Here is a 26497-nt window from a genome sequence, read left to right as displayed (position 1 = left end):
TATCTTCGCGAAGACATTATTTTACGTGGGGATGTTGGCGTCTCGAATCTTTTTCAGTCGGATTCGTGATGACGTCTGATATAACTGACGTATGATTGTTGTGGTTTATTCGTGGGGTATAGTGTGTAGCTTTGTGTTTATCACGTACGGAGTAAGTAGTGTTTGAAAATAACTTTTTCATCTACATAACTATGCTTTTATTTTAAATTCTTTCCATGTTAGTGGAAATGTACAAGTTGTTTTCGTCAAAATTATATTTATTATTGTTTTTTTAAGTTTTCGTGTCGTCAGTTTCTTCGTGTTGGTTTATTTACCAGGTCTTCGACTTTAAAAAGGTAAGATGTTTCGTTATTTTTATTCAGTTTTATGTATCTTGCTTATATTAATGACGTTTTTATAAATCTGGGGTAAATAACGAGGAAAATGTTTTTAAAACTAACTCTTGTTTCTGTCGTGAAACGTACGAGAATGACCCTTTGGTGTAGGTTAGTTATTGTGGAACTGTTGAACAGTCAGATTAGTTATTAAAATTTAGTATTGGTAAATGCTAATAATTAAATTTGATGTTTTCTAGGCCAATGCCTAGTATGTATTTTACTGTAACATGGGTAGATAATTTTCAGTGGGTTTCAGTTATTTATCTAAGGAAACTGAATTCTTTGCCACTTCATTTTTTTTTGTCGTAACAAACTATTTTTAGTTTTTATTTAGTAGCTTTTACATATATGGAATGAATAGACTATTTTTTCATTACTGGTTGAGGTTTTTGGTATTTTTAACTGTTCAGTTATTCTCAAGTTGTTTATGTGAGTAGCAGTGTTTTACACCAGTGCATTGTTGGAAATTGATTGATTTCCATTTTATTCTGGAAATCTACATGCCTATTGTAGTTATGTTGAATTAGGATCCATTGGCAGTAGTGTTCTTTATTTGTGTATTGAGTGTACCTACAGCTTGTTATGAACCTTGAACACCTAATGAGTATTTATTATAAATTAGAGCCTAACAATAGAATGCTACGCATTAAAACGTAACTTGCCAGGTTAATGTCTGACATTTAGTTAATGTCTTGTGAACTTCAACTTCATTTATTGGAAATTAATTCCTACAATTAAGAATCTTTTTTTTTGGATCTGTTAGGTCTTTTATTTGTAATTACCTTGTGTTTGAATATTTCATTCTACTTTACAATTGTTTATACTCTGAATTTTTATAGTTCCAAATCTAAACTTTAAAATTTACAATTCTTAGTGTTGCATTCATATTTAAAAACTGACTAACTTCGTATCATTTCACTAAAGCTGAAATTTTTAACCTGTATTTGCAATTGTGTAAATAACCCAACTTTTCTTTCTGTGACATTGTATTTTATCAGATTTGATTCCAATAAAATATGGGCTGACATTTTTTAGTTTTAAATTCATTTACTATCACTAAGTTGTTAAAAATTCTCATTTAGATTGTTTAGGTTCCCCTTCTCCAGAATGCATTTCAAAGATATAAATTGATTTATATGAATTTCAATCATTAGGTTTCTGTAGAACTTCAGCATTGAGATATTTTTAATGAATTATTCTTGTGTTACTGTAATATCATGGCAGTGATCACTAAACTTAATAATGCAGCAGTTTATTACATTTAATAATTTTCATTTCTTTTTTCAATTTACTTGAAGCCTTGAAAGATCTTACTGAACTTTAGTGTTCTTAGAAATAATTCTTTCATTAATTCTATTTCATCCAATAAAGGATATTAAATAGTTTCCTGATTATAATGGTAGGTATAAAGTTCCTAAAGCTACTTAATCCTTATATTATTAATAATAAGACTTATATAAGCTAATAAGACATTGTGAAATTATAAGTTTGTAACTAATCAATTCCATGTATTAATTCACATTTATCGTCATTCTTGAGCATGGTAATTTCTCATATAAAAAATTAATATTTATTGTTTCTGCAATAACTGTTAAAATATTGGTTTTTGTTTGGATGGGTATCAATTAGATTAGATATTTTGATGTGTTGTATATTGTGTGAAATCATTAAAAAAAGAATACTGTCATTTTTAATGACAGTTACATTTCTTTTAATGTATGTCTGATATAGAATTAATGACTTTTAATATGATGAAATAATGACTATATTTAAACAGAAAAAGTTCATATGTAGTGTATGCTTATTAATGAAATTTTATTATAAAATAAAATTATTATCCCAACCCGTTTACAGGTTCTATTTACAAAGTAGCAATTATATATCTATCACCTTTTATATTTATAAAAGATCCAATAAGTTATTTAGTCTAACGAACACACACACATTCCATCAAATACGGCTTCACTCAAAATAGTAATATTCATTATTTTTTGTGATTAAAATTTTGAAACAAATTAGTGCTTTATTATTTATTTGGCATTAGGAATGTAAACACAATCGTGCTGCACTTACAGTAGTATGTTTGAAATTTCTTGGAATTAAGAATCACTGTAGTGATTCTTTGATTATTTCTCAATTATTTAAGTGTAACCTCATTTCTTGTTATTAAAATGTAAAATTATGGGCTTTGTATTTTTTGTCTTCAAAAATATGCAAATTTGATTGGATGATTTACACAATTATAAAAGTATTTTTATTAATTTTTTATTTAATGGCATTTTAGGGATGTAAAAAATTTCCTTCACACTTCTGTAGTCTTTCCCCACCATTTAAAAAGTAAAGAATCTGCTAATTTGTACCTGAATAAAAATTATAACTCTGAAGGTTATCCATCACCCACATCTGTATTTCGGAATTGGATATCATGCAATGTAATTCTTCATGTATTCTCTGTTACATGTATTGAAATACAAAAAAAAAAAAAATTAAAAAGATTATCTCTGTATTTATAAAGATTGTCTACCATGTTTTTGGAGCCATTATCTTGTCATGGTCCCTAGTATGTATTAGATAACAAATATCTGTAAGTGAATTTCTGTGTAAAAATGTCAGAAGCAGCTCTGTACATTGAACAAGACTGTATCCATGTACTGAGAGTCTGGAACGCATAGTAGTATCATCTCATACATGTTAGGGAGCAGAATTTTTATGTACAAAAAAATTAAATAAAATGCCAACTGTTATTTCATAAACCAGATCCCATAGATCATCAACATTTTCTGACACTGAATGCATTTTCTGTTGAGCCCTAAAACTTTGTATTAAATATTATTTGGGTGATGGATGACCTTAGCAATTTATACAATTTAAAAAGTGTTTAAAACATTTTGTGGTTTTTTTGTAAGTATTTAGTAATATAGGCCAATAAACTTATTAATAGTCAGATATAAGATCAAAACTCTGAAAATCCTGTTTGGGCAACTCCACACACATGCACGCGCGCGCGCGCGCGCACACACACACACACAAACAAATTATATTCAAACATTTGTATATACGTGCATGACAATGATATGATGGAAGGAATTGAGTAATGAAATAAAGCAAATTTGATTATTTCCTACATTTATTATTTATTTACTGAAGGAATAATAATAAATCAATTTAGGTGACATTCAGTTTTTAAGTTAGAATACATTTACCAAAAAGTATAGTTAGTAGTCTATGTATTTGTACAAATTTTATTTGGGTATATAACAAAATATAATTTACATTACTTTTATAATGTTCAGGGGAATCATTTGAAAATTGCTAGTTGGGTTAATGCCCTTCTTAATATTTCACATCATCAGATAGAATATATTTCAATCATAATTTGTGATTTGCCATGCATGTTATGAGATGAGCAGAAAATTGAAAGAAATATTATAAAATTGGATCAAATAAGTTTTGGTGGTTTTTTCCATTCATTAAGGTATAAAAATACTGACAGAGATAATTATGAGCACAAAAGTTTAACTTATATCCACATATATTTTAATAATAATTGTTTCTCTTAGTATTGATTTTATGCTCATTGTAAGACCTACCAAGAGGGTACTGAAGGGGCAAAGGAACACTCGGACCTCATTGATAGTGACTCTTTTGCTCACGTTAAAAAAACTGCTAGTCAGAATGATTAAAAAAAATGGTTAGATCAGAATATACATCTATTTTTTTTTCATTAACTGAAGTAAGAAAATAAAAATTTCTATTTTATTTAATTGAATTGGCTTGGATGACAAGGAATTCCTGCTCTCATTTATGTTATTGAGGTTCTTATTTGTCTTAAAAATTCTCTGATTTGAAAATAAAGTTGAATATCAGAAAATCGTAGGTTATCTTGATCAAGAGGCTTTAAGGACCTAGAGTAGTATTTGGTGGGCAACGTATATCAAATTTTCTTACCATAAAAACTGAACATTTCCAATTCCAAAAGACTGTACATAGAAAAAACATATTAAATATCACAGTAGTTGCAGATTTTAATTAGTTTTCTTTTTTTGAAGCCAGAATGCATTTTGCAAAGGGTGATTCAAACATTAAAATTGTTGTTTATTGAGAGAACTTTTTAGTGAGAAATCCACTTACCACTTTGATAAAATTATATTTTTACTTTTTTTCCATAGTTTTTGTAATACTTTCAAATTAATCTGATTTTTTGATTTAATGCTTTTATTTAAATCTGATTCGACAGATGGGTTGTTGAATCCATAGCACGTTCTGCTACCGCTTGGTTTTCTCGGAAAGTCCCACTTTGTTTAAGCATATTATCAACTAGAGTAGTTGATAATTGTGTGATGTTTGGTTTTATCATAGACTTTACATTTACGTATGTATTCATGGTAATTTATGACTTTATTATAATTAAGGGGGGAAATTAGAGAAGGTATGACATAATTATTATCCAGCCTTTGATCTTTGGGAAGGAGTAAGCTTAAAACAGTTAGGAAATTTTCCCATCAGTTAGTAGTTCTTAAGATTACCCCTGACAAATCAACTGTATTTTTTATAACACTATATACTTGCATATATCAGTGAAAGATTAAAGTTATTATTGTTATGTTATATAATTTTAATTACTTCATTCGTTATTCTGATTATTCATACAACTGAAATTGATTTGTTTTTATTGTTTCATTCATTTATTAACAATAACATGGTGGGGGAAATTACAGGACAAAACTATAATCAACTAAACTTTACTTGTGTTTCACTTTAACTATGACTGTACTTAATTAACTTCACAAGCTGTTATAGTTTGAGTCATTGTTGGCAATTGTGTTTTGGAAGTATGTTTTGCTAAGCATTAATTTCATTTTAATGAAAATCTTTTAACACAAAGAAAGAAGCTCAACAGTTTTAAGCTACTTTCTTCCTCTGTAAAACCTTTTTCTGATATTTTGAATTGGACAGTTTCTTCAGCATCTTTTGAATTATAAAAATTACACTAAAATTTTATTATCTCCCTAAGAAAATTACACTCGGTAAACTTTAAACTGTTTACAGAAATATAACTATATAGACATCCCTTCTTGTTTTAACATCTACTTTATTTTAAAAATGATACAGCAATAAATCGAATTGCAGTTAATTGCTTATATGCTCTTTAATACTTGTATCTTAATTTATTTTGTGGTTTCTCAATTGTCACAAGGAATCCCACCTCTGCAAGGTTCCAAATAAGGTAGGCTTTCCTACCTACAGACATACATATATATACAGACATACATATATATATATATATATATATATATATATATGTGTATGTATGTAACCCTGAAGTATCTAGTTTTTCAGTTTATTTACTTTTTTTTTATAACAGTTTTCACTTCTGAGTTATCAAACAAAATTAAATTAAATTATTTAATTTTTAATTTACTTAATGCATTACTTACACGGAAATAATGATTAATTTTGGTCTTTATATTGTAATGAGTTTATGATAACACATTTTTTGATAGAGATAATATTGGCTGGCTGATTACTTGGTACCCTGGAGGGGTTCAATTAATCATAATTTGTCAGCACATGGGTTAGCCCGAGGCTGAACAAGATGTTCTGCCTGATGAATTAAACCTATAACCCAGTTATAATGTTGAGGGAAGGTAATATTAGGGGGAAAAATTGTTACTTATAAGGTAGTGCAACTTTTCATCTTTTTATAGAACTGATGAGGCGTTATATTTCTGATAAAGTTAATTACATTTGTGTTGTTTGATTTAATTGAAAATTATAATTGATTAAACAAAGTTTAACCATGGTTTTATTCTATAATACAGCATGTGTCTGTGGTTTGCACATATATCTCTAGTGAAAAAAAGTGAAGTTTTTGTGGTAGCTTGAAGTTGTAGTAGCAAGTGAAAGTTTTTTGTTGTAGCATTTCTTTTAATAGGTTTGGATGTTTTTCTTGATTAGTAAAAAGTACACATTGTAACATTCATAAAAATCCCTTGTTGACACATCAGTCTGCAATCCATTGCTTGTGTTTTTCATCATCCAGCAAGCAGGTTGAGGGCTGTTTGTGTTATTACAGAGCAAACCAAACATATACTAGTATTTTATATATATAATCTTTACAGACGGAATACCTGTAGAATTACTCCGCAGTGCAGGTGAGGAAGCGATTGATAGATTATACAAACTGGTGTGTAATATTTATGAAAAAGAGGAATTTGCGTCAGACTTCAAAAAAAGTGTTATAGTCATGATACCAAAGAAAGCAGGGGCAGATAAATGTGAAGAATACAGAACAATTAGTTTAACTAGTCATGCATCAAAAATCTTAACTAGAATTCTGTACAGAAGAATTGAGAAGAGAGTGGAAGAAGTGTTAGGAGAGGACCAATTTGGTTTCAGGAAAAGTATAGGAAGCAATTTTAGGCCTCAGATTAATAGTAGAAGGAAGATTAAAGAAAAACAAACCAACATACTTGACATTTGTAGACCTAGAAAAGGCATTCGATAATGTAGACTGGAATAAAATGTTCAGCATTTAAAAAAAATTAAGGTTCAAATACAGAGATAGAAGAACAATTGCTAACATTTACAGGAACCAAATAGCAACAATAATAATTGAAGAACATAAGAAAGAAGCCTTAATAAAAATGGGAGGTCGACAAGGATGTTCCCTATCCCCATTACTTTTTAATCTTTACATAGAACTAGCAGTTAATGATGTTAAAGAACAATTTACATTTGGAGTAACAGTACAAGGTGAAAAGATAAAGATGCTATGATTTGCTGATAATATAGTAATTCTAGCTGAGAGTAAAAAGGATTTCGAATTAACAATGAACGGCATGGATGAAGTCCTACGCAAGAAATACCGCATGAAAATAAACAAGAACAAAACGAAAGTAATGAAATGTAGTAGAAATAACAAAGATGGACCACTGAATGTGAAAATAGGAGGAGAAAAGATTATGGAGGTAGAGGAATTTTGTTATTTGGGAAGTAGAATCACTAAAGATGGACGAAGCAGGAGCGATATAAAATGCCGAATAGCACAGGCGAAACGAGCCTTCAGTCAGAAATATAATTTTTTTACATCAAAAATTAACTTAAATGTCAGGAAAAGATTGTTGAAAGTATATGTTTGTAGCGTCACTTTATATGGAAGTGAAACTTGGACGATTGGAGTACCTGAGAAGAAAAGATTAGAAGCTTTTGAAATGTGGTGCTATAGGAGAATGTTAAAAATCAGATGGGTGAATAATGTGATAAATGAAGAGGTGTTGTGGCAAACAGATGAAGAAAGAAGCATTTGGAAAAATATAGGTAAAAGAAGGGACAGATTTATTGGCTACATGTTAAGGCATCCTGGAATAGTCGCTTTAATATTGGAGGGACAGGTAGAAGGAAAAAATTGTGTAGGCAGGCAACGTTTGGAATATGTAAAACAAATTGATAGGGATGTAGGATGTAGGGGGTATACCGAAATGAAACGACTAGCACTAGATAGGGAATCTTTGAGAGCTGCATCAAACCAGTCAAAAGACTGAAGACAAAAAAAAATTTTACAGTGATCTTCATTTTTAGAATTTCTGTAATATATGTTTTGTTTAACAGTAGTTGACAAGTAATAATTTTAAATAAATAATAATGTAAATAATAAGTAATACAATTGACAAATAATAATAAATTGTTTTTCTATTTAATGAATTAATGTAAAATTACTAATATTGTGATTAAGCAAGTAGGATTTAACTGTTGATATCACTGATGGACAAAAAAAATTTCTTATAGTTTCTCTAAGTGGGATACCATTACTTGAATTGCTTTTTTGCGTACATTATAGATCTGTAAACACAATTTTTCTATCACCTTTAGTTTTAAATAAATTACACTTCAAAAAAAATTAAGGGAAAATTTAGTTAAAATCTGTAAAACTATAATTTTGCATGGCCATACCTATGTTAGAATGATTTCGCTGATGCTTTTTTTTATAAATAGCCTCAGGCACATCCTGAATTAATGTCCAACAGTAATCGGCTAGCATGTTAGTATTCCATTTCACTTTATAGCGGCTTTCCATCACCGAAATGTCTTTGTGGAAAGATTCACCATGTTCTTCACTTACTATCTCCAAGGTTGCCTGGGAAAAAAATCAAGGTGTGAGTGAAGGAAGTGTATTTTCAAAGACATATTACATCCCATAGCTCTGTATGAAGCAAGTTGATTAACAATACTGTGGTAATTGTCAGATTTTTGTTTGTCGAGAAAAGTTTTGCAAATACCTTTAAATGAAGCCCAAGCTCCACTTTCTACATTATTTAACATTGAGTTAAATACATAATCTTTGACCAACTCTCTTATTTGAGGACCAACAAGTATTCCTTCTTTAATTTTTCCTTCACTTACATTCAGAAATTTCTGCCTCATGTACAAATGGGACTATCCTTCTTCATTGCTTTACAAAATTTTTCATTAGTCCTAGCTTGATATGAAGAGAGGGTAAAAGTATTTTTTTTGGGTTCAACTAAGAGCTCATGAATAATATTTTTCCCATTTGGAGTTGTCTTGTTTCTTCCACTCTTTGGTAACATAATATTTATCCCTAGCTCGGCTGTCCCATTCGCAAAGAAAACACTTGTACTTAGTACAGCCTAACTGCATACCTAACAAAATAGCTATAACTTTCAAATCACCACATATGTTCCAGCTATGTTTTTATAATTTATTTTTTCAAGAATGTCTTTCATCACATTGTATGTCTCTTTCAAATTAATACCATCAGCGATTGGTATCGAAGGATATTTGTTAAGTTGTGTAGTAGAACCAATTTTAAACTATATTTGGACGAATCTATGAGAAGGTGCCAGTCCTCAGGTTTATGAACTTAAGTGCAACATAAGCTCATCAATATTTGTGCAATAAATCAAATTATTTTCATCAATGAAGTACTGAGAAAGTTCTTTTTGTCAGCTTTGAAAGCCCAAAATTTTTGTACATTTTTGAAGTAAATTCCAACCTTGCAGTCTTGATCCTAATAGTTAAGCCTGATTTTTTGATAAATTTAAATTCCCAACCAAGTCATTTAATTCATCTTGTGATATAAGATTTGGATTATTGGAAGATAATTCAAAATCAAAGTCATTGTTGTCTTCTTCAGTACTGCCTGTTTCTTCACCACTGCTTTCGAAACATACATTCACAGGGGGCTCAGGAACTGGAATAATTTCACTGTGAGGTACATTCACTGTGAGAGTCAGGCAGATTGAAATGAAGGTTTATTTTACGGTATGTTTAAATTTTTTAGAAATTCCAGACATGCTTGTTACTTGTTAAAGAAAAGTAACAATTGGTTACATGAGCCTTTTGTTTATACCAAACCATAGGTACAACAAATGGCAAAGCCTTCCATGTACTTTGCAGCCATCCTCTTAAATATACAGAAAAATTAGTGCATACTATATGAGGAGCCTGCGTCTTATCCTGATCATCAATTTTATGCTGAAAGTACAAAAGATGTATTTTTTTAATTAAGGTGTAGTGTTTTTTCTATTTGATTTTGAGAAAAACTCACCCCATACATAACAAAAGGCATCCACATCATTTACACAATTTCAAGGCATTATGACACTGCACTTTTAACTAACTTAAGACATCAATAAGACTGAACAAAATCAATTCATTCTAAATTCAGTGCGTAATACAAACATCACAGCTGTGTTTTCAGCTACATATTTTGACCTGCACAGACATAATTAATTTTGTCCATGAAGGCTCACTCTTCAATATTAGATATGATATCATAATATGTGATTATGATATGATTTAATTCTTTGCCTAGTATTGTCTATTTATAGCTTAAAAATTATGTTAACAAAGTTAAACAATAAAATATGATCCAACTAAATACAATATAGGAGGTTAAAATGCTAACTATATGTTAAAAAATGAAAAAAATCCTGTAATTAAAATTAAAAATGTTCAAAAATGCAGGGTGATAGAAAGATTCTGAGTTCATATTCGTTTTCAGCATCAAAAAACAGATTAAAATCATGTCTCGTATGTTAGGAAACAATAATTATGTTATCATTGTAATCAATGTAAATCAAAATAAAATTACTTTTCCTGTCATTTAACGATATTGAACATTAACTGTTAATATAATCATGCAGCTCTTCATTTTCCAGAGCTTTGATAAAAAATGCCAAGTTGGTATACTTTATTTGGAAACCAAATCTTAGCATTATTCACCTTTTTATTATGTAAAATACTCAGCTAACAGGCTCTTGTGTGATTCATTTTTCTTAATATAATAAGAAATATAAAGACAGTAATTTTATATTGATGATCATCTAAAAGATAATTAATAGCTGTTATTAATTTATTTATTAATAAACAATCTTACAGTTTGCAATGCAATAAAATATTTTTAAGTACGTTTTTTAAAAAAAAAAAAAAATTACTTATGGAGTAATGGAAATATGAGAAAAGATGCTCAACAGTCAATTTACTGTCTCCCATTCCATAATCTTCTATGCATTTTTAGATTACAACAAATTTAGATTAATACAGCTACCTGATATAATAGCCAACAGTTCTGGTAGGTAAAGCAATTACAAGCAAAATAAATTATGAAAGGCCATTAACATGTGTATTATTTTATTCTATTTTTTTACCTTTTATTTATGCGGTTTTATTTAATTGTTGTTTTTTTATTATCTTTTCAGTGTATTTCTCTTTGTTATATGTTTTATTGTTATGAGATATGCCCTTTTTATAGTTGAATGTCTTTTGTTTAAGATATTATATAATTATATTCACTTCAGATTAACATAAAGTAATATTGTTGTTTCAAACTACTAATTTTTTTTGCAATTCTGTTAAACATGAATATTTCTCTCATAATTATACATATATTGCAGGACCTAAACTTCATGTTTATTTAATTATATATTTTGTTGTTTACAAAAAAAGTTAACTATTTTTTTTTAATGTGATGTAAAATTCATAATATCGTTCGATTGGACAGTTTTCATATCATATACTTATGCAAAAAATGTATTTTTAATTTCTGGATAATTTTTGGCACCGGGTTGAGTGTGGAGGCCTTATTCCGGGATTGTATTATGAGAGTAGGACATAAAAATTCAGAAGCCACATAGTTATTACCGATGCAAGTTGTTTGAATTCTAATATAGCCATCAACTGTTATCTTAATACTTGATTTACAAGATCTTTTTTGTATATCCAAGTCTCCTTGGGTTTCTTTACTTAGAAACTTATATTCTGGAATCTGTTAATCACTGTTGCTCAATGAATATGAATGTGGAGGCCTAAGAAAAATGATATTTATCAAAGATGCCTTTGAACGGGTGTTTGTGAGATTTTGAAGATATGAATTTTGTTTGAAATTTGAATTGGTTTAAATAGGTATTCGTTACTTATTCCTGTACTTTCGGGTCTGTTGAAAAATACATGATTCTCCATCTCCTCTTCTCTCTCCTTTTCTGACTGTTGGTAGTAAGTAGTCTTCTTCCTCTTCACATTTTCATTTCAGGTATTCTCCATTCTTAGATTTCTGATTTCTTCGCCTCCTCCTTTTTCTTCAGTCAGAAAAATGAGGAAGAAATGTTATCTTGTACTTCCCTGTTGTATTTTATCCCACAAGGATTCCTGCTTCATCAAATCTATGACTTGTTCACTTCTCTTTTCATCCTTGTAATTTCCATTTTAGTCATCAGAAATCTCACTTTCCAGATCTGCATTCTGCTTACAGTGTCCTCATTACCCATTCCTTGTTTATTTTTTTCATTATTCGTGTCTATTGTGTACATAAGTATTGGGATGTACATAGCTTTAATTTTCTAAAGTATATGCTTGCTCCAATCCAAAAATAATATAATTAAAAAAATGATAATACATAAATAAATTATTGGAATGAAAGTTCAGACTATAAAGTTTGAACTTTAATTCTAATAATTTATTTATTATTATTTTTAACTGAATGTTTAATGATTTAAATAATTTTGATATTTTTTAATATATATACACACACACACACACACACATATGTTATATCACCTTTTTACATGTAAGTAAGAAAAACAAATAATTTCAAGGTTAAGTTTATCGAAGCATTTAATCAATTGTTGATATTTTATGAGGTGAGGTGGTTCTTTATATTTTTGTTTATCAGTCTACAAAACTATAACAGTTTCTTAAACTAATACATATTGACACTTATATTTAGTTCGTAAAGTACATTATAAAATTATTTATATTACAGTTATATTTAAATAATTAGAAATTTTTTAAATTGTAGAGGAAACACCATTTACTATGTTAAAAATTGTCATTGTAAATTTCTTCTACTTGTTTACATTATTCATTGGTGTTTGACAATTGAGAACTATTAAACTTTACACTTTCCCTGGCATGAAAGGTACTTAAAAGCTGTCCCATTTTTATATGTGATGTGTGTTATTTTTACCCAGTTATTGTAGTTAGGCCAGGAACAGGCACTTAGATGTTAGATATTCATTTATTTTTTATGTGTTGTGATTTGCGCTGTTAATAAATTACATTCTTATTATAATTTTTTTTTTAATTTTATAAGTTATACAATTTTGATAACTTTTCTGTTTCCTTCTTTTTATTTAATGACAAGAATTGTTTATAATTAGTATTGAAAAATTAAGTGTTTTAATTAGAATAATTGAAGTTGAAATAAACAAGGCATAGTTGCTGAAATGTATGGGTTTGTGGTCATTTTCTATAAATGGAGCTAATACAGTGTAGTGATGAAATGTATCCTTTTAACTATGAATAATTACTAATTGAAATGTTAAATTTTTATATGTTTATTTAAAACGGATAAAAAAAGTAGTAATGCAATAAGAAATATTCATTTATAATTAACGAACGTTAGATTTAAATCTCAATATAAGCTCTAAATAGTAATTAAAAATTGTATTATGCAATTACAATTTTTTTCACATAGTCAGTGACATGAATCTTATGTTTTACTACTAATAGATTACAGTTATCAGTTGATAGTTACGTAGTCTTTAATGATTAATAAATTTGCATCTACATTTTAAAATTAAATTTCTTAACTAATACAAAACCTTTTTTGGTTAAATAAATATATTGGTTGATTTTTTTAATGGAAAACATGGTATGGATTATGATATATCTTTAGTTAATTTCTAAGTAGCCTATAGAATAGTTAAGTCAATTTTGATAAACTAAATTTGATGATTTTCTCTAAAGCATCTAGTTATTTTTAATAATATTCATTTTTATGAATACATAAGATATGTTTTTTTTTCTCATTTTTAATCATACCGTACAATATTATTAATGTAATATCTGTGATTGAAGTACATTTAAATAGTTCGGATTATATAAACACCACTAAATATTACTCTCCTTTTTGCTTGTAGAAATGATTTAAATAAATAAATTTAAAAAAATAACTTAAGAGTATAAATGCGAGTATAAATCCATATCTTCAGTATTACCGAAATGCAGCGTTTGAGTTAGATTGAAGAAAATTTATTTTATATGTCTATATGAGGTCTGTTCAGAAAATAACCAAACTTTATTTTTTTAATCTTTATTATTAATTTTACAGATTATTGGTCCTTGTCCCCTTCAAAGTATTCTCCTCCCCTATTCAAACACTTTTCCCAGTGATGTTTCCACTTCGCGAACTAGTCCTGGATAGCGTCATTTGAAATGACCTTTAAGGTCCGTGACGAATTTGCTTTAATGTCATCAATAGTCTCACAAAGACGTCCTTTCATTACTGATTTTAATTTGGAAAATAAGAAAAAATCGCAAGGAGCCAGGTCTGGCGAGCAGGGAAGCTGAGGGAGGACAGTCATCTGATTTTTGGCACGAAACTGACGACTTGACAAAGCTGTGTGTGCGGGCGCATATTCGTGGTGAAATCGTAGCCGTTGTAAAACTCCTTGATAGTTCGCATGGTTCACTGTTTCACCTTGAGGCAAGAATTGAAATTGCATAATTCCATTAAAATCGAAAAATGGAGAGCATCACTTTGACATTGAACCGAGACAGAGTGCTTTCTTGGGGCCCGGAGATACTTTGCCGATTCATTGTGGTGATTGAACTTTTGTCTCAATGTCGTAGCCGTAAACCCGGCTTTCGTCTCCCGTTATGAGCCTTTGCACGAGTGTTTCATCGTCATCGGCTTGTTCAAGAAGTTGCCGGCAAACGTTCACTCGATGTATTTTCTGCTGTTGGTCATCAAACGAAGAACAAACTTTGATGCGATTCGATGCATGTTCAATTTTTCAGTCAAAATGTCATGGGATGATCCAACTGAGATGCTAACCTCTCCTGAAAATTCTCTGACAGTCAATCGGCGATTTTCACGCACCAGATCGTTGATGTTATGAACGTGGGTATCATCAGTTGAAGTCGAAGGCCTTCCTGGTCGAGGGTCATCTTCAATTGACTGACGACCTCTTTTAAATCGTGAAAAACATTAGTAACACTGCGTACCACCCAGAGCATCATCTCCGTAAGATTGTTTCAAAAGTTGATACGGATACGTTTTTGTGAAACTCTTTTCCGGTTTTACGTTGTATCTATCGTTGCTCCCGAAAATCGCAGTTTTGTGCAATTGACGGTGCACAGATAATACCGGACCCAATTAATTTCCCCTGGTGTGAACGAGAAAAGAATAATTTTATTATGTAAGTTATTGCAATTAAATTAGTTTATGTAAAAAATAACCGGGTTTGAAAAGTAAAAAAAACCTATATTTTTTGTTCTTGCTTATAATGTTTTTTTTAATTGTGAAGTAATATATGCCGGAAATTCTCACCCATCTGTCTAGATTTATATTGTGACAAGTTTCATTTAGATCGGTCACATACTTCAGAATAATTACAGAGATACATTTACAGATCGTACATAGAAAGTCTATATATTTTCTACACCGATTATTCACTTTTATGTCTTTTACGCCCATTACAGAGGCAGTAAGTAGTTTATAAAATGTGTTAGTGCCATTTCTAACCGACTAGATTGTTTTGTTGTCATTGTGTGGCGTGCGATCTGATTTTGGAAATTAAAAATATACCCGTACGCCAAGTATGGTGCTCGATTTGTTATCGGACTACGGCATGTATTTTTTATCCTTATTTTAAATGAACAGAAATACAGGTATTGTAAGGTTTCATTTTTTTAAAAATTTACTTCGAATTCTTAAGCGTTTATGTAGAATAAATAAATAATTATTGATAACACTAAATTTTCATTTAAGTAAAAAATATTAAATCAAAAGAAATGGTTGATCGTTCATTATGAAATTCATTTTTAGTAACGGAGTGCAAAATATTTTATTCTGTTAAAAGTATGTGAGATTTGCCCTCAAAACAAAATATATAACCTTTGCTAGAAGAACTCTTTTGCCGTTGTATAAATGCATTTTTCTAAATAAATCCCATTTCCAAGAATTAAAAAATTGTAAAACTTTTCAGTGTATTTTTTAAAAGTTTTAAGATTAAATCGTGTGAAAATATTTTATAATTTATTTATCTTTGTTTATTCAGCCGTTACAAAATTATCTTTGCATGTATCTGTTTTCATTAGATGACGTTTCTTGTTTTATTATTCTGTGTTTTTATTTTAATTTGACATTTTTTCACGATGCGATTCAAGAGATTAAAGTTTTATATTATTCACTGTGAAGTTTTTCTTTTGTTAATCTAGTATTTGCATTCATTAAACAGGTCGTTCTCTGTATTTTCAGAGAATGAAGTTACTTTTATAAAGCGATAGTGTGTTTTGTTTGTAGTTTTTATACGACACCAAACAAATTATAAACTTGCTAGTATCTCGGCCGGATCTGAATATATTTGTAGGTAAAGATTATTGTACTTTTATGTGAGAAAGATACTTTCAATTTTGATGAGACCAGATGAATTATTAAATTATATTCGGATCGATGAAGTTTTAAACTGCAAAGAATTAGTCAACCAGAGGAGGAGTTCGCTTCAGAAAATTGTAGCTATTTATAATTAGATCGATGGGTTAATGCGGCCAGAGTTAGAAAGGTATATTATAAATTAGAGTTAAAGTAAACGCTATTATGAAAGAATTACATTACAAAAAATATATAGATAATTTAGGATGTAAATATATTCAGATTAAAGATGCACCTAACTGCAAAGAATGGAAAATGCAAGGAGCCCGTCAAATTATTTGACCAAGATTTTCATGAAATTGTATCTGTAAGACCAGGATGCAATCGCTTTATTATCTTTAATTTATTTTTAATTTCTTATGCGTTATTTGATCGACTTCTTGCCTTTTTATTCTGTGATTATTATAGCCTTTGGATACATCTAAATCTTCAATTACATATTTTATGTATTCTTATATTTGTTTTCCAGATTATTTTTACTTTCTTCGTAAACTTTTTTCATATATTTTGTAATTCTGAATTCTGTAATTTATGAACCTCTAATCTTGTTCAGGAGAATTTTTTCTGATTTCTTCATTTCTTTTTAGAATATTTTCATTTAAAAAATATCTGTATATGTATATATTTAAAAAATACCTGGTTTTTATGTTCATATCAAAGCTGGTTTATTTAGACCTTAAAATACCAAAAAAATGTATATTGTGCTTAAAATAATTAAGCGTATAAATATTATACTCTGATAAAGCTTTCATTTTTTAAAAAGGATGTTACATTTAAGTTGTATTTTGTAGCAAAAATTAAATGGTAAAACTTAGCGATGTTTTCGTAGTATAATTTGTTTTTTAATAAAGATTTATAATTACATATACGAACACACTTCATTCATTTGCTTATTTGTCTGCAATGTTTTAATCGTACAAGAATGGTACTTCGCAAGGTAGTGTTGTGTAATGTTATTGTGTTATACCGTTTGGGTTTAGAAGAATACATATTGAATAGTTTTAAAAGCTATTAACACGAATTAAAGATTACAAATAATTTTTCATTGGTACCGATCGTAGTAAGATAATCTTTCGTTATGTTATAATGTAATATTAATTTTTCTTTCTGCTATTGTTATTACTATTTCCCAACTACTAACGTTATTTCTACTTTCTCATTGAAGGCAATTCTTATCCAGTTTATGGTATTTAAACTTGCACTGACATTTGATTATAAACAGCTAACAGCGTTTGCTGTTTTTTTTGTTTTGTAGAAATATACAGTCAGTTATAATAATATCTATTATTTTATGTTTTATTTTTATTTCTTACTTTTTATTTTATTTCCTTTTGTTATTTCTATTTTTATCCTGTGTACATCGTTGTTTTTCTTTTGTTTGAGTACCGTTTCATGTTTTCATGTGCCTGTTTTTTAGTTTGCTTTTAATTTTATTGTTATCCGAGAAGGGGCCCTTTACTCTGCTCTCTGACTTCATTGAAGTTTATTTATTTTTATTTACATTATATGCTTTATATTTGCTGCTGTTTTTTTTTTTTTTTTTTTTTAAGTATATATTTATTTTAAGATGCCGGCTGTGATGTTAATTTTAAGTAAGAGTTGTATATATACCGAAGTTGGAACAAGTTAAAGGTCAATAGTAACCACTGTTACCTCAAAAGCGCTAGTGTCGCAACCGCCATCTTGGAATTTCCTTTTTCCCCTTCTTTTTTCCTAGTCCAACTTCTTGGAATTCCTTATTTTTCTGTGGTAATTTCCTCTTACACCATTACCTCTCCCTACTATTCTCAATACCTCCCCCACCCAGTAATATGTAAATAGGGCTACTGCGTCACGAGCCAATCAGAGCGCAGCATTTTCTAAGCCCCGCCCACTTTCCTTGTCCACTCCTTACCTCCTAGCTAAACCCCGCCTCGTTCCCCCATACCACCAGCCTTATTTGGCCCCACCAAATTAATTGTTATTAGCATAGATATTGTAATAAATCTGCAGTTCGTTGAGAAATTATAACGAGACGTACATCCCGTTATAGAGCCGACATCTACTGCATTGATAAAAAAGTGTAACAAGACCGGTATAGCGGACCTGAGTAACGGATTCCTACCAATTAAAAAGAAAGTAGTAGAAAATATAATAATGGGAAGAATCCAGAAAGGGGCTAAAAGGAACACTTTCAGTAAAGGTAACAGGTGCGTTGAACAACCGTCTTTTGTAATACTGCCCACTGAGACCTTGATTGGAACGATGTTTTCGTTCTCATCTATCGAGAAAACGATTACAGAAACCCCATCGTTCATTTTTTCGAAATTGCAAACATAGCTCAAAGGTGTTGGAAAATTAAGGGAACCAGAATTGTATTTGTTTAACAGGACGTCGTATCGCTTGTATATACGTTCGCGATGAGGACCTTGCATGTGCCTTCATAGGATCGACGATACGGAACAAAGATCATAGTTATTCTTCACGTTGACGACGGCGTGTTTGCCTTTGATGGATTCGGGAAGAGGAATGAAAGATGACCGTTTGAGTAGTCGATAACGATTTGTGTGAACCAAGCAAGACCCCATCAATACTCAGAAGCGTCCATCCGCTCTACTTTCCTTCGAAATTAGGCTTCTTGGAGCAATGATTCGATCGCGTCTTCTGTCGAGCATGTTATAGTTCACGTTGAGGACCGCAGACTTTTTTGTTTGAAGCAGACGTTTGTATTCGCCGAATAACGGCTTTTAGTACGAAAGTTCGATTAATATGTTGTATTTTATGGTTCTATAACGAACTAACGATTCCGCCAGTAACGATCCGATATCAATCATCATTGAATCTAAAAGCAGATGAATATCCTTGCACTCTTGGTTACCGTTCTTACAATAGTAGGTGCTTAGCTTGCAGTTGAAAGCAATTTCGACGAAGGTGAATCGACCAACTTGATCGACTGTGGGCGAGTCTTGTTCTCTTGTAATGAACCTCTAGACATGTTCCTGCAACAACAATCAAGAAATAAAGTGTGATCGATTCCTAAGGTTTTAATGGGTTAAAAGCAGTATAGCTAACAAACAGGCTAAAAGGAGTAAAAACCCTACTCCGTTCGAAATATAAGCGTAGTTTAGAATTTGGTTTTAACTGAATCTGTCTACATGCAATATTAGACTAACAGTTACGATTTGGTAGACGTAAATCAATCCTCAAACTCGTGAGACTCACAGATAAAGTTGAGAATGCTTAAGTAAATCTAACGCTGGTTATCAGTAGACAAACTCTCGTGTGACTTACTCCCACGAAATTCAGTGCTAGACTAAAGTTCTTTCACATTAAACCAGTTGTGTGAGTACTATACACGTACGAATCGATCAGTTTACTATCGGGTCAGTAAATTCTCACACTACACTGATCTACGTGTTAAAAGAAGACATTGTTCATGCAGAAATAGCAATAATTTTCCATTAAACAACCGCCATAATGAATTAGACCATATTAAAAAAAAATACTTAAATCACAGATAGAATTCTGTTCTTAAGTATACTATTTATGGAACGCAGGAATTGCAAGTACCAGGAAAACAGGTGATAAATATATAAACGTAATTTGCCATGAATCCTGCCGGTTATTTTCAGATTAATTTGGACTCTAGAAAAACGCGGAATACGTGTTAATGTATGAACTGATTTGTAGGATCGAACTCTTCAAAGATAAGATAGCCTGTTTTCTTTTCGTTTTTATCACTTGTTATTTTTAATTTATTTTTTCCTTCATGAAACTAAAATTGACAAATCCTTGAGAGCTCTCTCGATTGGATTACTTTTTTCTGTGACTACTGTTCATTTCAAATTAAACGTATTATTTTACGTTTTTAATTATGCATATTTCACTTTGTTAATGTATGAATATTATATTTTTTGGTTGTAGGTTTTCGTGCTAATTCAGTGTTGCGGTATAACTTGCAGAGGCAGTCGAATGTAGATTTTTGCTTAGAATAACATAAAAACCTAAATGCTTCTTTCTGCGGTACGTTTTTGTTGACGATAGATGATAATACTCATAATGGTTTCTACGTTTCTCACCGATTACTGTCTGTTTTGGATCGCCTGAAGAATCTAATCATTCATATGACCCCAATTTATTCTCGTCGCCTGGTTTCTGTAATCCTTTGTTCGAATTACCTTTTTTAGTAAAAGTTTTAGTCGACGTTAAAAGAAAAATCTATTTTCATTTACGTTCCTGTATATTTCAGGAACCTCGCGTTATTCGGAATTTGATTGCAATTTTGATAAAAATTTTTGATAGGTTTTTTATGAATTATTATTCCGTTGTAGAATTTTTTTATTTTTCTACTAAACCGCTTACTAAATATTAACTAAAAAATTTAGTTAATATTTATGTAATTATTATTATTATTTTCATGAACTCGTGTGAGTTCGGCGGGCGTGGACGTCAGTTGGCGGATGCCACTCTCGGTCGTCCTCCACTATGCAACCTGTGCCCTTATGGGGACGGCCGCTTACACCTCCCCCTCTCTGGGGTGCGAATATTCACAAATTAACCTGTTTTTTTGTAACAAATTTTTAATGTAACAAATTAAATCAAGTTGATATCTTCATTTATGAGCAAGAAATTGAAAAAAATAGTAAATGGCATTGTTACTCCGCTTTAATTGTTGGAATTTCTAAAACTGCTTTCTTAATGTGCACCTACACCGTAAAAAGAATATGTATACAAAATTTCACCAATTTATCTCGTAGTTCTTTGTGGGTGCTGATGAATCAGTCAGGACAAGTTGCTTTATAGGTACTGATATACAGAATATTCCACAAAAAAATGGAGAAACTTCCTTTATCTGTTCTACTAGATTTGTTAAAAACTCGTAGTAACCTAAAAATTGCCACGTGCTCGACAATATAGAGTAGCTTCCGCTGTGCGCCAGTCTTCTCTCGGAAAGCTTCTCAGAAAAGAAGTTGAGTATTAGTATTAGTCTGGTGAATTTCTTAATATATTGTACGGTACCAGCCTAAAGTAGTAGCATTTGTGGGCTTGCCCAACAAAGTTGGAGGAGGAACAAGCAGAAAAGAACATCTAGAGCATGTCACAAGGAAGGTAATAGATGCTTTATTTGGTGTTCATAGGGTAGTCCAACCTCATTGGGGGTTGAATTTCTGTACCATGCGGATTCTTTATAAAGGTGTCTGTGAGGCCATACGCTGCGCCCTCTGGGCTCATCGTATGCAATTTCAGTGTTATAGGGATATTTTATTGCGAGCCCAGCGTCTTCTATTGCTAGCTGTTGTCGGGGGCTACAGAACTGTCTCGCGAGAGGCAATCTCTGTAATCGCTGGCAATAAACCCATAGATATTCTGGCTACGCAACGTAGGAAGAGGTATGTGTTGAAGAAGGAAGGCCTTCTACTCCAAGGGCGTATGCAAGAAATTGAAGACGAAGGTTTTGACTCTTGGTAAGTTAGCTGGAACGAATGTTCTACTGATCGATATACGCATGGTATATTTCCTGATGTTAGAGAATTGAGAACGGTTAAATGGGTTTCCCCCAGTCGTAACATATCACAATTTCTATTCATGATTAATACATCTGTTTTCATTATCTTTATTTGTAGGTTAATTTTTTTCGGTTCCGTTGTAAGTTTTTCCAGATTTGGAATCTCGTCGTGTAATTATTTGTATAGTCTGAACTTATTCTGATATTCGTAATATTTTCTCCGGAAAATTGAAGAAAATTTGAGAATAAAATTATCAGTGGTGGATAGGAAAAGTGGTAGATATTAGTCTCGAAAATGACGAGTACAGGTTCTTTCTTTCCACCCAGCTGGACCACGTACGTCATTTCAAAAGTCTCAACAAGGCAAAGTCTGGGTACCGATCTGCAAAGTCCTGAGAAAGTTGACATTACTTTGAACTAACTACAGTGACGGGTCGTTCTCACGCAATTTCAAGAGAATTATCAGAAGAGATATTGGTTACAGCCGTTGATTAACCACACTAAGTAAAAACTTTCATTGCTACAAAAACAGGCTATTTCATTGAAAAAAAAAATTAAGATTTTGGTACAATTTATTTTTTCTTCGATAGTATTTACAAAAATAAACCAATATAAAAATGAATTGTTGAAAGAAGATGCAGGCTACTCTTGAAATCTCAGTTTGGGTAAATTTTATAAGCATTTTTGAATAAGATTGGTATTAGATTACTGGTATTGGTTAAGTTATCATTAAATTACGACTTATTAATAGTTTTAAAAATATTGAAAACGTCAACTTCAACAACATAGGTGCTAAATATAAAAAATATATAAAAATTGTAAATTGCAAAGAAGACAAGAAACCCCTGTTGGAGCACTTATTTAGCTAGTCAAACTGGTATCGTTTTTAACAGGTTTTTCATGAGTTTTGAGAGGTTTTTATTAGTACAATACACAAGAAGTGAGATTTTTATCCCCATCAGAGTTATTAGAAACCAAAATTTGAATTTATACAAAAAATTAGTTTTCAAAAATTCATGAACATTTAGGGCTAAGTATATCCATTAATGTTATTTATGGTAAAACTACTAACATATACCTACATATAAAAAAATAATTCAAACTGTGTATGCCATCCCTGCCTCATGAAAAAATTTCCAAAAGTGAAATTTCACCGTTTTTCATGTTCAACTTTATTGGTAATTTTCTCATAAAAAGAAGATAGATAGGTAAACAAATCACTCCTTGGCCCAATCTTTTACCTTGAGAAAATGTGATCAAATTGCTTTTTGTTTCATCCGTCCAGGAGCAATAGTCTTTTAGTTATGATTTATTCCGTAAACCCTTACAATCACAAAAAATAAGTGTGCGCATCATAACAAAAATGGCTGCCACAGGTAAACTAGTTAAATAAAAAATAAAAAAAAATTGGTCCTGAAACATGTAGGAAACAAGTGGACAAGTTTCAATTTTTTTGGAATTGGTCAAGCGACCAGGTTATGTTTTTTTGGAACACTTCAAATTGACTCAACATGAGATAATCGAAATTGAAATTAAAGGTCACTAAAATGAAAAAGTTTTTCGCTCTGGCAGATATACTCTTTACCTTAATTTATTAAATCAGTAAAAATCCGTTTTGCTGAAACTATTTGGTAAAACGTACTCGCTCGCCTGTTAAAGATGCAGTTGTTTGCCAAGCGTACTTGTAAACCTATTGAAGAAACAGATTTGTATTAAATTTGATGTAAATTTATTTTTATAAAATTGTATGGAGGGTGAAGTAGTGACGTGAATGTATGTATGTTTACCTTCGGTCCAAAAGTTATAACATCAGTGTACCCTCTGCATTTGATTTGTCACCTATTTTATTGCTTGTTTTCGTATTTTATTTGTCTTATTAAATGTATTATAGACGAGTTGAATATGTTATAATTAACTGTATTGTCATTTGTCTTCTTGTTTTCTTTTAAAGAGGTGGAGGAATCCCATTTACGGGCGCCTAGGCAGTGTCAGGCTTGCTAACAGGTTCAGTAAGGTGTTATAGGTGCGTATGAATACAGACTATGCCTCCACCCTGGCTTACCGCCTCCTGTCATTGCTAATGAAGCATTTCATCAGGAGGGGGGTAATACGCCCTCACACCAGTCATGCACAGAGAATAGGAATACAGTAGATATCATACAAATCTCTCACATACAATATTGCACATCACATCCGATCAATCACACACACACATCAGGCACTTAGAGCACCCAAATCATATACACTACTTACCTGAGGCCGCAATCGAGTTCACTGGCGGAGTGCCCCCAGCCTCATCGCACCCAAGCGATCCCCAAACGTACGGGGGACCCCCTAGGCGCTCCACCGGGGGTCTGTTTGCCTCCGCACTCTCCGACGCCTCATACTCAAGCGGGACTCCTCACCTTCCGTAATACATCGAACCATCGGGTCATGCGCTCCTCTCCTTGTTAATACTCATAGGACATGTGGTACTACCTGTGCGGTGTCCATCTGCTTTACATGTCATACATCTCGATGTTTTTCTACATTCCTCGGCCATTGTCATTTATCTTTTGTCAAATACAATAATAAATGTTATACTGTTTCGCTTTCGTCTACCGATATGAATGTTATTAATGGTAACGGTAAAAGAAACTTATCTGTCTCGAAATCCAAGTTAGGTAGTGATGTTTTTAATGGTAATTGCTTTTAAATTTTGTATTCATGATAAATTAATTTTGCTGTTATATCCAGTCGATAGCAGCACTGCGCAAAGTGTTTAGCGGTGTTTTATCACGTTTAAGAAAACACCTTAAGTCTGGGGAGAGGAACTAAGACAGCTTATGTTATTAAATAGTAAAATATTCGGTGCATTGTCGCTGTTTACTACGATTTACGGATGATATGACTTATAAAGCTAAATCAATGTGTAGAATTAACATTTAATAACAATTCAACCTTTGGATCCAACAGTAGGATCTAGTCGAAGGACTTAGTTAAATTTGATAATTCCACATGCCACTTGGTTCTGGTGGCGGGTGTTTGTTAGCCTTGAGGACGCACGAGTTTCTTCTCGGACAGCTGTTCATATCTGGAGAAAAATTTTTTCATGCCCTTATTTGAGTCGGTCAGTGCAAAATCGTGTGTCAGAATCTTCTGTTGCCGTTCTGAAAAAAAAATGCCACGATGTTTTAGATAATATGGGTAAGATGATTCCTATTTCCTTTTCAGGATCACTTGGAGGTATAGTTTGTTAGGGTGGGGGGGGTTTGCCTCGTTTCGTAATCCCTCTTAGGGTAGATCGATCTTTTTTTCATTACCCATCATTTTCACTTATCTTCGATACGTTAGTCAATATTTGATGGTTTTTAGTCAAACGCTCGCAGGATTTGAAACAGCGAGGACCTTTACCGATATACTATGGCCAAGATAATTATTTAATTTGGCAGGGACGACTTCGTCTACCGATTTAACTAGAATTCCTGTTTACTACCAAGCGGCTGTATCTCCTTAACAAACGCACTGCAAAAGTTACTTAACCCTTTTTTTCCCCGACTTAGGTTGTTTGTTCCAAAAATAATTTTACTTCGTATTTTTTGAATCGCATTTTTAATGCGGCCTAAATATTACGTTCTATTTATGCGAGGAATATTGTTATTTTACTGAAGGACATAAAATCGTTCGGAAATCTTGACCTTGGTATTCACTGTAGTCTAGATTTTTGTAAAACTTCAGAACATTACTGCGACAATTTATCACCTAATTGTATATGAAATTCTTGTTTCGAAATAGATTGCAGTGTGTGGAAAGACCGTAGGAATTCTAAAAGCTGATGGTTTTCACTGTATAAATAAGCGAGAGTAAATATTTTTAGGTCACCACTAAAAATAGAACTCCTGATCACAACCTTCGTATTCAAAATATTTTTTGAATTGACGTATAAAAGAATAAAATATGCATGCAGCATCTCATTTCTTAATTTGAATTTTAATTCGCATGTTTATGTTCCACAGCGGATTCATGATAGATAATTGACGATGCAAAGTAATGGAATTTTGTTGGTAAATGATTCGTTTAATTCGAATTCCAACGAGTTCCATTTAACATTATCCTAGACAATGTTCCATTATTAGAAAAATATCCGGAAAAGGAATAAAGCTTTGGTATTTACAAATTTAATACCGTATAGTTTGGCTTGACTGTGTTTTTAAATAATTTTTATTTATAAATTAATTTCGAGAATCTTTTACTTAGTTTGAATATCCGTATAATCAATAACATTGTGGATTATATTGATGTAACTTAGCCTTCCTTAGTCTTAAGCTATCGGCTAATTCAGGTCATTTTCTTTAAATTTTAATACTGGAATTAGAAATTAACGTTAAAAGTACTTGTAAAGTCATTACTGATGTGGTAGGATTGATCGTTGCATTTATCTGTTAAAATACTTTTACAAAGTTGTTATAACAGAACTTTTTTTTATTATGAACTTCATCGTGACTTTATGACAATAAAGTCGTTATCGAACTTAACGATTTCAAATCAGATTTTTTATGGCCGTTTTCTATTTTTTGTCCACGAACGTTTCTTATTTTTGTATCATTAATATTCTCTGGATAATAGTATTTATTTCTCGTTCACTTGTTAAAAAAATATTAATGCTTAAATCCGTCATCAGCCACAGTTATTGTTACGTTA

At 31.2% G+C, this 26497-nt stretch overlaps 1 protein-coding gene across 2 annotated transcripts in view; it reads left to right on the top strand.

Annotated features, from left to right (window-relative positions):
- Positions 1-88: 88 nt before the first annotated feature.
- The window catches only part of LOC142328271 (E3 ubiquitin-protein ligase RNF19A-like), a 284978-nt gene continuing 258569 nt past the window's right edge, over positions 89-26497 (top strand). The window contains exon 1 of one of the 2 annotated variants that reach the window (XM_075371971.1): positions 89-335. The gene's annotated coding sequence lies outside the window, so the exon portion shown is untranslated. The remainder of the gene's footprint in view (positions 336-26497) is intronic. The other variant, XM_075371980.1, reaches the window with a different exon arrangement.

The sequence above is a fragment of the Lycorma delicatula genome, chromosome 1 (genome assembly GCF_047948215.1).
Source record: "Lycorma delicatula isolate Av1 chromosome 1, ASM4794821v1, whole genome shotgun sequence".
In the NCBI taxonomy this organism is placed as follows: Eukaryota; Metazoa; Arthropoda; class Insecta; order Hemiptera; family Fulgoridae; genus Lycorma; species Lycorma delicatula.
The sequence above is the reverse complement of the archived record's forward strand: the minus strand, read 5'-3'. Positions and strand labels throughout refer to the sequence as shown.